The following is a 12656-nucleotide window of genomic DNA, read 5'->3' on the forward strand; positions in this document are numbered from 1 at the left end:
ATTATTAATCCCCGAACCTGGCCTTGTGCGAAGCAAAGTTAGGCTTTGAGATCAGAGGATTAGGAAGCCGCCTTCAAACCTTGAAAGGCCCAGCCCTCATATCTTTCCATCCCCAGTCACTCCAAGCCAGTAGCTGTCAGATACTCAAGAGTTAGCAAAGCAGGCACCTGGCCAAAGTCATGCCAATACCTGCCTGGCCACATAGCCAGAGCCTCTCCTGGGTGTCTACAGGGACTTCCAAAGCACAGCTCTAAGGGGGTAGTCATGGCGAATTTAGTGTATCAGGATGAGGAAACTGAACCGTGTTGGTTGTATATATGCTCCTTCAGAAGAAGTTCATTATTCATTTTTGGAAGACCAGCTATTGCATTTTGTTTTCTTTTGTTTGTTTGTTTGTTTAATTCTTTTTATTTTTAGTAGAGATAGGTCTCACTATGTTGCCCAGACTGGTCTTGAACTCCTGGGCTCAAGCGATCCTCCTGCATCAGCCTCCCCAGATGTTGGGATTATAGGCGTGAGCCACGGTATGTGGCTTGCATTTTGAAAAACAGAGTTCTTTCCACCTCCAGGAGCCTTATCAGCCTTTGTCCCAAGGTTTAGGACAGTGCTCATTAAAGACCTGCTCTGTCAAAATCTCCCATGAAGTCTGTACTAGAACATTGTTCTTTTTATTAGCATAGAGGAGGATTTCCCAAAACATGTTCTGTGGAACATGAATCCTGTGAGATGCAGCTGAGGGCTTTATGGACAAATAGGTATGAGAAATGCTGCACACTATTCCTCCCGGCCTGAAATTCACAAAGCAATATCAATAGCTCTAAGAACGTTTTCAGTGAAGAAAAGTAGTGGGTGTCTATTGCTTGGCCTGCCCAGCACTCCTTTCTCCCTCCTTTGGTAACAGCATTCAGGTTTTCCTTTAGGGAACAACTCCCTCCCTCCCACCCACTATGACCCTGCATTTCATGTGGTCCGATTTGTTGAGACCATTCAGCGACAATGCTGCCTCATCCTCAACACATACACATACACACACACACACACGCACACACACACACACACTCCCACCTGCAGGCCCCTAGGCAAATGTGGTAACCAGTGCAGAATTACATGCTCAAAAAGATTACTGGAACTGAATCTCTCAGATCATAGCACTCTTAGAAGCTGTCCATAAGTTCCTGTTACTAAGACTCCTAAATCTTTCCCAGATCCTGTACATCAAGTGATTCGATCGTTCACCTTTTCCTTTAATTCCTATGAACTATCTAAAATTATTCCAATCATTTTCTTTTTTTCCTTAAGTTTGTCTCTCTCAGTTGCTGTTGCTTGCAACAATGAACTCTAGTTGATGAAAGAAACCAATTTTTCACAAGCAAAAGATAATGAAATTGGACCCTTTCTTATTCTATATGCAAGAATTAACTCAAAATGGATCAAAGACCTAAACATAAGAGCTAAAACCATAAAATCTTAAAAGAAAACACAGAGAAAGTCTTTGGCAGTGGTTTCTTGAATATGACACCAAAGTCACAAGCAACAAAAGAAAAAATAGATCAGTTGGACTTCATTGAAATTAAACTTTTGTGGCTCAAAGGACACTATCAACAAATTGAAAAGGAAATCCACTGAATGGGGGAAAATATTTGCAAATCATGTCTAACAAATAATTAATATTCAGAACATATAATGAACTCCTACAACTCAACAATAGCAACAAAAAACAAATGACCCAGTTTAAAAACAGGCGAACGATTTGAATAGACATTTCTCCAAAGGAGAGATGCAAATGGCCAGTGTGCACATGAAGAGGTGTTCAACATCGCTAATCATTAGGGAAATACAAATCAAAACTACAATGAGATACAACTTCACATCCAATGAGAGTGATTATTATGTATTTTTAAACAAAAACACAGAAAATAGAAAGTGTTGGTAACGATGTGTAGGAATTGGAATGTGCGTCCATTGCTGGTAGGAACAGAAAATGCTGCAGCCTCTGCAGAAAACAGTATGACAGTTCCTAAAAATAAAAATAAAAATGGAATTACCATAGAATCCAGTAATTCCACTTCTGGGTCCAAAAGAATTGAAAGCAGGAACTCAAACAGATATTTGTACAATGTTCATAGCAGCATTACTCACAGTAGCCAAAAGACGGAAGCAATCCAATTATCTGTCACCAATGGGATAAGCAAAATGTGGCATATACAATGGAATAAGTTTTTTTTAAGATTGAGAAGGAGTCTCACTATGTTATCCAGGCTGGTCTCTAACTCCAGAGCTCAAGAAATCCTCCCACCTCAGCCTCCCCAGTAGCTGAAACTGCAGGCTTGTGCCACTGCTCCCAGCTGGAATAATATTTAGCTTTTAAAATAAGGGACATTCTGACACATGCTCCAACTTGTGTTGGATACATTATGCTAAGTGAAAGAAGCCGGTCACAAAAAGACAAATATTGTATAGGTACGTGGAGTAGTCAGATTCATACAAACAGAAAGCAGAATGATGGTTGCCAGGGGCTGGGGAGAGGGCAAAATTGGGTGTTATTTTATAATGGGTATAGAGTTTCAGTTTGAGATAAAAAATTTCTGCGTATGGAAGGTGGTGATGATTACACAACAATGTGAATATAACGCACAAAACTGTACACTTAAAAATTGTTAAGATGGGCTGGGCACAGTGGCTCATGCTGGTAATCCCCATGCTTTGGGAGGCCAAGGCAGAGGATCATTTAAGGTCAGGAGTTGGAGACCAGCCTGTGCAACAGAGTGAGACCCCGTCTCTACAAAAAAATTTTAAAATTAGCCAGGCATGGCAGTGTGTACCTGAAGTCCCAGCTGCAGAGGAGGCTAAGGTGGGACCCCACGAGTTCAAAGCTGCAGTGAGCTATGATTGTGCCACTGCAATCCAGCCTGGGTGACAGAGTGAAAACCTGTCTCTCAAAAAAAATTTTTAAATGATTACAATGGTAAATTTTATGTCGTGTATTTTACCACAATGAAAATAAGAAAACCATTTTGCTTTCTTTAACCTAACTTTCCCTGAATTATTTGACCACGGAAATCCCTCTTTTCACCAGAATGCACATTAATATAATACAACAGTGAGCAAGGGTCCCAGAGAACACACTTGGGAAAGGCTGGCCTGTGGCATTGTGATGGGACCTTCGAGGATAGAAACCTCATGGTGGCACAGAGTGAGGCACTCACTGCAGATGGAGGAGAAACACATTAGACCGGTCATTAGGGAAAGAAGATAGCTGTGTCTCACTCAGTAAATTAGCATTCAGGGGGAGAGCCTAGAATTGCAGAGGGCAGGGAAGACATCTTCTTCTCTACGTTTTGACATTATGATATCTATGAGGTAGCTTCTGAGTGGGAGTTCTTAAGGGGAATCCCCTATTGGAGGCAGAATTGGAAGCTTGCAAACAAATCCAGGCAGGAGGCCTGAGATAACATGCCTCTCAACATATGCCCCAAGAGGTAGGGGGCTAAGTACCTCTGATACTGTAGACTGTATTGTTTACATGCCGAATACAGGTTGCTTAGCAACCTCAGAACTGAATAAAGGCCCTTTTTGAAAATTTTAGCCTGTTCTCAGCTGCTAAGGGGAACTCCTTTGGCCAGGGAGTTTGGTTCATCCTTTGGCCAGGTCATTATGGCTGAATTACCCATGAGAACATTACTAAGACTGCCCAATGGGAGGACGAAAATTTAGGATAATAGAGTAGGAGAGTCTCTGGTTAGATAGCTGGTCCCTACTTCCAGAATTCCTCCCAGGACAAATCTCTGAAGGCTCTTGGTTTTCATCTGAATAAAGAAAATAATAAAATATAGCTAAAAGTTTTTGAGTTTTCATTATGTGCCGGGGAAAGCACCAAGCACTTAGTACGCATTTTCCATTTATTCCCCTGAAAAAAACCTAAGAAGTGGATTACTTTTTAATTCATTCATTCAAATTCTCCATTCAGATGAAAAAGCTGAGCTTTAGAAAGATAAAGTTACTTGCCCAAGTTACCCAGATGGGAGCCAGTGGAGCTAGGATTCAAATCCTGGCAACTGGATTCCAGAACCCACCCTGTTCATTGCCACTTTATCCCATCTTTTCAGCCACCCTCCCACACACCACTACAGTCTGCTTCTTCCTTCTTAGTAGCAAAGCAGGTGGAGTCTTCCTGTCCACTTCTGTCTTTTTTCCTATACTCAGAATTTTCACTTGGAGCACCTGTGAAACCCTAGAGGCCCATTTATCTGTTGGCGATGTTCTCCTTTTAAGCCGGGGAATGGACCGTGTCACCTTCGACCAGAGTTTTTTATGAGTCAAACATCTTCCTCTTCAGCGTGTAAAATAACATTTCTTATTGCCCAGTCTGCAGAGAGTCTCAAAGACATAGTAAAGGAAATCAAATAGTTTCCTTCTCTTGCTGCCAGAAGAGATACAGTTAGCATTTTCCCAACTGCTAATGTTTCTAAACTGGCTTTATATGTTCCCAGGGACAACAATCAAGCCCAGTCCAATAGGTCGGCAAACTAGGTGAGTGTCTACCTGCATGCTGGAAACAGGGCCTAACATGGGGGTGGGTACAGAGAGACCCACTGCTCCCGAAGATCTCTTTCCTGTGCCAGCCAAATACATGCCTGTCATTCTCCCTCAAACACTGGTAAATGAATTGAAGTGCAAACAAATCCTTATGCCACCTCATATGTGCATAGCACTTTAATAACCCTGCAGAGATTCGAATGCCCTTTAGAGATTACGAATCATTTTTACTTATCTCAGTCTTAAAAACCCTCCAAGGCAGGTATCATTATTCTTACTTTATATAGGAGGATGTTAAACCTCACTCATAGTTAGCAAAGACAAGACTAGCATCTAAGGCTTTCACCCAAGCTCAGTGTTCTCTGAATGTACAATTTAGCACTCATTGACATCTCTTACACAATTCTTTCACCTGGCAGAAGTCTGAAGCTGGGACAAGTAAATTTTGGTTGGTGTCCTAAGAAGAGCCACATCTGGAGTGTGGCATAAGGACAAGAAGGAAGGGCCAAGCAAGAGGACCAAAGAGCCTGTCTCTGCAGAGCTGGGAAGGGGGCAGCTGCCTGATCCTCATGTGGAGCCAAGAGACCGCCCTACACGCTTGTGGGAAAGACCTTGAGCTGGAATCTGGAGCCCCAGGTTTCAGGCCAGCCGGGCTACTGAGTCGCCTAGAGCACATCACACTTGTCAGGGCATCATTTTCTCTCTGTGTGGAAAGGATTTAGGGGATCTGACATCTAAGGTCCTCTCAGGCTCTAATAAGCTTGAGTCATCTTTGCGGGTCAGTAGGTCTGCATGTGCTTCCATGTGACAATGAGAGCTAAATAAACGTCAGCTCCTTCCAGCCTCATCAACATCATCATCTTGGCTGTGACTCAGATCATCCACACATGATGAGTAAACTGTGTCCTTTGCACTGTGCTGCATGAAGCTGAGCGTGGGTGGGGAGGTCACAGTCGAGGCTGCCTGCCTCCCTGGGTTGCAGATTTATGGCATGGCAGTCTAAGTCGAAAAGACATCTGGAGGGCCTGGCTCTACCTATTTTTCTCCTACCCAGCTCAGAGGTACTTTTGCCCAGTCACTCCTCAAATAGTCCAAGCTCCTCACACTGCTGTTTCCAAGTTTTGAAACACATTATTGCAGGCCACCAGTTCCATTTTATTAGCAAATAGATGAGTCACAGAGCCATTTCCTTTGGATTTTTAAGTAAGATTTCCACTTCTACCTCATTGTCTTGTCTGGCCTGATGTTTACAAAGAGAGAGGTCGCTACTTTCAAATATATGTGCTTTTTAGTCAAATAAATCCTAACTGCTTGAGCTGCACACCTCCAACACTGTTCCTTGCCCATTTCCTGATGTCACGCATTTGCCCTTCCTCTGTGTCTGTGGGTATGCCTGAGAAGTACGAGTTCCGCCATTAGATACTTATTTTAGAATGTCTGCCATCTGGATGGGATGAAGAAAATGTGGCATATTGCACAATGGAATACTATTCAGCCATGAAAAAGAACAAAATCATGTATTTAGAAGCAAGATGGGTAGAACTAGTAGCCATTGTTTGAAGTGAAATAACTCAGAAACAGAGAGACAAATATTGCACGGTCTCACTTATAAATGGGAGCTAAATAATATGTACACATGGACGTAGAGAGTGGAATTATAGACCATGGAGACCTGGAAGGATGGGGAAGTGGGAGGGGGGTGAGGGATGAGAAATTACTTAGTGGATACAATGTACTTTATTTGGGTGAGGGATATCCTAAAAACCCTGACTTCATAGCACCCTGCAATATATTCATGTCACAAAATTACACTTGTACTTCATAAACTTATACAAATAAAAATTAATCAATCAATAAAATAGCTGCCGTCTGCACTGCAATTATTCCCTACCTTTAATCAAGACTGGTTTAAATATGTATGTTGGCTGGGTACAGTGGCTCACGCCTGTAATCCCAGCACTTTGGGAGGCCGAGGCAGGCAGATCACAAGGTCAGGACATCAGGACCATCCTGGCTAACACAGTGAAACCCCATCTCTACTAAAAATACAAAAAAAAAAAAAAAATTAGCGGGGCGTGGTGGCAGGCGCCTGTAGTCCCAGCTACTCGGGAGGCTGAGGCAGGAGAATGGCATGAACCAGGAGGAGCAGCTTGCAGTGAGTCAAGATTGCGCCACTGCACTCCAGCCTGGGTGACAGAGAGAGACTCTGTCTCAAAAAAAAAATTGTGTATGTAATGTGTGTGTATATATCTGAGCGCATACACACACGTATATGCATAATAGGTATGTATGTATATGCAAATAAAATTGCAAATACCTTTCAAGAAAGTATTCTCCAAAGCTATCTCAAATTATCCACGAGGTAATTTCTCCAAGTCAAGCAACTGCCTTGGGGCCTCTGAGTGATACTAGCAAGAGTACTTCTCAGTCCTCCTGCATTTTGACTTTTCCAGAAGCCTGACAGTAAGGGGGTAGCTTCTCTACTTCCAATGAAGTGGTTTAAAACATTAATACAACAGAAGATACAAGAACATTTTTGTTTTATTTGAGTATGATCCCAGCAAAACTGAAATAACAATTACTTGTCCTGAGTTCCAGAAAGGGCATGCTCTAGGATACTCACCTTCCTTGGTAGATGCTGGAATAAATAAGTAAGACTGACAGCATCCCCATTTTTGGAAATATGTATTGAAAAGTGGAGCAAGACAAGAGTCTTGTCGATATTTGTTTTACTAAATGTAGTACTCTACTTTTCCTTTAGCTGTGAGTCCCCTCTCCCACCTCTACCCTATTCCCCAACACACGCACATGCATGTACACACATACACACACACACACGCATACGTGCATGCATACACAGGATCACCTGTATGTTCCTTTGCTAAAAACCTCATGTCCTTGGTTTGCATATATTATTTTTTCCCTAGCGGCATGACAAGAAAAACAGGTGGATAATATTTACTTCCTCATTTCCCCAGGGTTGGACTGGATGAATTACTGATGGTTTAGGTAGAGTCTCTTGTCGTTTTGTGGCTGTCTCCTATCCAGTCACACGACTGGACTCCATATCTTACTCCAGCGCAATCTTGTCACCAGGGCCTTGGCCAGGGCTTGTGTCTGGCCAGAACGGCTCCCTTTCTCTCCTGCTGTCATTTTGTGTTGCTCTCTGGCTATTGTGAGCATCAGGCTTCACCACTTTATGTGTACTTCTCACAGAAAACCTTGAATGCTGCTGGACACGTGTGCTGTCTAAGTCCAATAAGCATAGCAAATGCACATGCTGGGCTGAGGCTGCGCCTGACGAAGGACTTCCTTCCTTCTGCCTGAAATGCCTTACTACTCCTTTGCTTGGCTATTGCAGTAATGAATGTCTTCTTTTTTCTTTTTCTTTTTCTTTTCTTTTTTTTTTTTTTTTTTGAGACAGAATCGTGCTCTCTGTTGCCCAGGCTGGAGTGTAGTGGCACGATCTCAGCTCACTGCAACCTCCACCTCCTGGGTTCAAGCAATTCTCCTGCCTGGGACGAGAGTCCCAGCGTTGCGGTGGCTTCCTCATTGGTCTCCCTGGGTGAGTCTCATGACTCAGTTCCTGCCAGGCTCAGCCCTTCTGGGCAATGTCCTGAAGCAGCACCACTCTAATCTGTCACACCCCTGTTTAGAAATATTCAAGCAGCTGCATTACCTTCCAAGCCAAGTCCAAATTTCTCAGTTTGGAGCTCAATGTATTCTACAATTGCTTCCCAACTTACCCTTCCAGTTCACACGCTCTCCACCTCTTGGGCAAACAATAAATTGATAAGTTAAGTGCTTTACATTTCATCCTAATGATATTCCTATAAGATGTGTGTTATTATCCTTGTTTTTCAGATGAAGAAATTGAGGCATATTAAGATTAACTTGCCCTAAGTAATTATTTAGTTTCTTGTATTTAGTTTCTTGGGGCTGCTGATATTACCATAAACTCGATGACTTAAAATGACAGAAATATATCCTCTTCCAGTTCTGGAGTATAGAAATCCAAAAATCTTGATGCTGGCAGGGCCATGCATCCTCTGAAGGAGTTAGAGGAAGACCCTTCCTTGTCTCTTCAGCTCTGGTGCTTGTAAACATTGCTTGGCATTGCAACCCCAATCTCTGCACGGCCTTCTTCCCTCTGTGTCCCCTCTGTGTCAAAATCTCCCTTCTTTCTCTTATAAAGGCACCACATATTGGAATTAAGGTTCACCCTTAATCCAGGATGATTTCGTTCTGAGATCCTTAACTAGTACATCTTCACAGACCCTATTTCCCAATAAAGTCACATTCTGAGGTTCAAGTGGACACAAATTTTGGGGGAAGACTGTTTAACCCACTACACCCAACAAGTAAGAATTTGAAACTAAATCTCTCAGGCTATCTATCAAGCGTCATACATTAGGCCGGGCGCGGTGGCTCACGCCTGTAATCCCAGCACTTTGGGAGGCCGAGGTGGGCGGATCACGAGGTCAGGAGATTGAAACCATCCTGGCTAACACGGTGAAACCCCGTCTCTACTAAAAATACAAAAACTAGCTGGGCGTGGTGGCGGGCGCCTGTAGTCCCAGCTACTCGAGAGGCTGAGGCAGGAGAATGGCGTGAACCCCGTGGGGCGGAGCCTGCAGTGAGCCGAGATCGCGCCACTGCACTCCAGCCTGGGCGACAGCGAGACTCTGTCTCAAAAAAAAAAAAAAAAAAAAAAAGCGTCATACATTAAGACCTTCACTTAACACCTCCCAGAAAGCTCCCGGCCAAATTGGACTTCTCTCATTTTTCTATATAGATTTTTCCCTTTCCTGCCTCTCTGTCATTGCTCATGCTATTTTCTTTACTAGGCCAATTTTTCCCTTTTTCTTCCTTTCAACCAATCCTACCTGTGGAAATCTTGTGTAGTCTTCAAGATGAAGCTCAACGTCACTTCCTCTAAGAAGACATCCATAGGCCAGTGCAGTGGCTCACGCCTGTAATTCCTGCACTTTGGGAGGCCAAGGCAGGCAGATCACTTGAGGCCAGGAGTTCGAGACCAGCCTGGCCAACACAGTGAAACCCCGTCTCTACCAAAAAATACAAAAATTAGCTGGGCGTGGTGGCACCCACCTGTAATCCCAACCACTCGGAGGCTGAGGCAGGAGAATTGCTTGAACCCAGGAGGTGGAGGTTGCAGTGAGCTGAGATGGTGCCACTGCACTCCAGCCTGAGCAACAGAGCACGATTCTGTCTCAAAAAAAAAAAAAAAAAGAAAAAGAAAAAAGAAGACATTCATTACTGCAACAGCCAAGCAAAGGATTTTTCTTCCACCCAAGTTAAACTACCTTACTGCACATGTCTCCGATGGCCCATATTATCTTCAACCTCATGTTCTAGGTTTCTGTGCAGTTGTCTCCATTCCCTACTACATCTGCTTCCTGCCACTGTTAACTATATTACAAGCACCTTAAAGGCAAAACTGCTTCCTCCCACCATGTGTTCTCCACGGTACTTTTCATAAGCCGGAGCTCCACAAATTTGCCCAAGTGAATTTAGAATCATCTGCATCTTTCTCTGCATTGAATAGTTCATGTACTTGTAAGCAAAAGTGTAGAATGCTTTAAAACTCACCTTTTCCCAATGCTCCCACTTTCCCAACTGGAATTTTTAAAATGGCCCAATTTTCTTTTCCACATCTAACTCAATCATCTTAACAAATGTTTTCATCATTTGAATTTTATCTAATGGATAAAAATTGAGTCCCTTCCTGGTATAATCCTCTCACAATTTCTTTATTTTCTTCCTATCGCCAGTGCTACCTCCTTTGACTTTTCAGGACAAATTTATTACTCTTGAGATCTCTGAGGATGAGGATAATATCTTAGCCATCGTTATATTCCCAGCAGCTGTTAGCACCTGGGTGTCCAGTAATATTTGAAGAATGCATGAGTGTGTGAAGGTGTGGATGCTGCACTAGAGCAGGCAGAGTCAGTGCTGTCCCTGAGATGATGACTTAACTTTTGCAGGTCTCACATAATCCTTACCACAACCCTATGAGGTGGGCATTCTTCCCATGTTACAGGTGGGAAAACTGAGGCTATGAGATAGTAAAGAACTTGACTCTTGGCCACACATCCAGTAAGTGATGAAACCAGATTGAAACCCAGGTTTGTCTAACCCTGGAGCTAAAGCTCTTAACCAAAAATCCTCTTGGATTGGATTGCAGCCGGTATTATCCTGCCCTGCTTCAAGCCAAGGGAATGTGATCATGACAACCTTGAACACACCCTTAAACTTGGGAGCCTTGGGATCTGTTGGCCATTTGGTTGGGAAGGTCTAAAAGAAGTGATGAGGAAGCTTGAGATTGTGAGAAGAGAAAAGTAGTGTAAAGAATATATATGCATTTTGTGTGTGTGTGTGTATCTGTGTGTGTATTCTGTGTATAGGATGATACATGGGGATGAAACAGGCTGTGTTTATAGGAAAGTTTTGGAGATAAGAATATACAAATGACCAGGAGTCACAGGTGGACCTCAGTCCTAGCTCAGACACTTAGCATCTGAACAAACTTGGACAAGTCATTTATCCACCTGAACTGGTTTGCTGTGAGATGGCCTATTGACCTCACAAAAGTGTTGGGAAGATCTATGAAGCTTAAGAAGAAAGTTCGTAAAATCCCAGTATATGCAGTGTGCTGCACTGATGAGTAGAAGGGTAAGGAGGAACACAGTGGTGGTCCCTGATTCAAAGGAGTTTCCATTCAAATTAGGGGAAGCAGACATGTAAAACTAACTCTAAATGATACAGAATGGAAAATGTGCAACCATGAAAAGGAACATCTCTTGAGCTCTTTACTGTATGGCAGGTTAAAAGATGTTAATCTCACAAAGATGTTAATCTTACAAAGTGGGTATTATTAGCAATCCCATTTTGCAGATGAGAAAACTGATAGCTGGAAACCTTTAACCTTTACTCCAAAGCCATGTTGCTAAATTCCACAGCCAAAATTCACCCCAGATCTATGGAACCTGAATCTTTACTTGTGTCATCTCCCCATGCTATTGCCTTGAGCAATTCTAAGATGCAAAGTGCATAGAGATGGGAACCTTTGTGCTCAACTTGGAAAAAGGAGGAGAAAGGGCAATGAAAACAGAGCAGACACCCTTTAAAACTGCGTGGCTTTAAGGCTTGTGGCTGTAATCCCAGCACTTTGGGAGGCCGAGGCAGGCGGATCACCTGAGGTCAAGAGTTCGAGACCAGTCCGGTCAATATGGTAAAACCCTGTCTCTACTAAAAATACAAAAATTAGCCTGATGTGGTGGTGCACGCCGTAGTCCCAGCTACCTGGGAGGCTGTGGCAGAAGAATCGCTTGAACCCAGAAGGCGGAGGTTGCAGTGAGCCGAGATCACGTCACTGCACTCCAGCCTGGGTGACAGAGTGACTCCGTCTCAAGAAAACAACAATTGTGTAGCTTTAGGGAATGTCTGAAGTCCCATGATTCTCACCATCAGTGTGTGTCTCACTACAAACTCAAAAAGCTAGGGAGAAGAGAGTGAAATAGGGTGCATATAGGGCCAGAGAAGATGTGAAGGGAGAACACCAGGAAGTTCCATTCCAGCAAAAGGGCTGCATAAGGCCACTGGATAGATGCCAAGTGATTAATGTCAAGCCATATTAGTGTCAGAGAAGAGAATTTGGTGAAAGCTTTGCCTGGCTAGATCTCAGGCTGGAAATCACTAGTTTCCTTTATTTTATTTCCCCCTAATCCTTTATAACTTCCTCTAATGCCTTAGTCAAGCTTAAGACCATGAGCCTCCAGGGAGCAAAGTGAAGCCCATCTGTTCAGTCAGGCATTTGCCAGACCAAAGTAAAAGGTCAATCTGGCTTTTCCTATAACAGCATTGAGATGACCCCAAATACTTCCCAACGGTATCAGCCAAAAATAACTTTGCATTACCATGAATCGTGATTTCAAAGCAGAGATGTCAGGGATACCCTTTAAAACGGATAATGACTGGGCTATTGCTAGTGAGAAAAAGAAAGAAAACAATAGGCATATGTCTCTTTGGAATGTGCTTGCTCTAAAGGCTGTATAAAAATAATCCTAATCATCTTGTTTGGGGAGGAAAATCAATCAAGA

This window comes from Pongo pygmaeus, chromosome 7 (assembly GCF_028885625.2).
Source record: "Pongo pygmaeus isolate AG05252 chromosome 7, NHGRI_mPonPyg2-v2.0_pri, whole genome shotgun sequence".
NCBI lineage: Eukaryota > Metazoa > Chordata > Mammalia > Primates > Hominidae > Pongo > Pongo pygmaeus.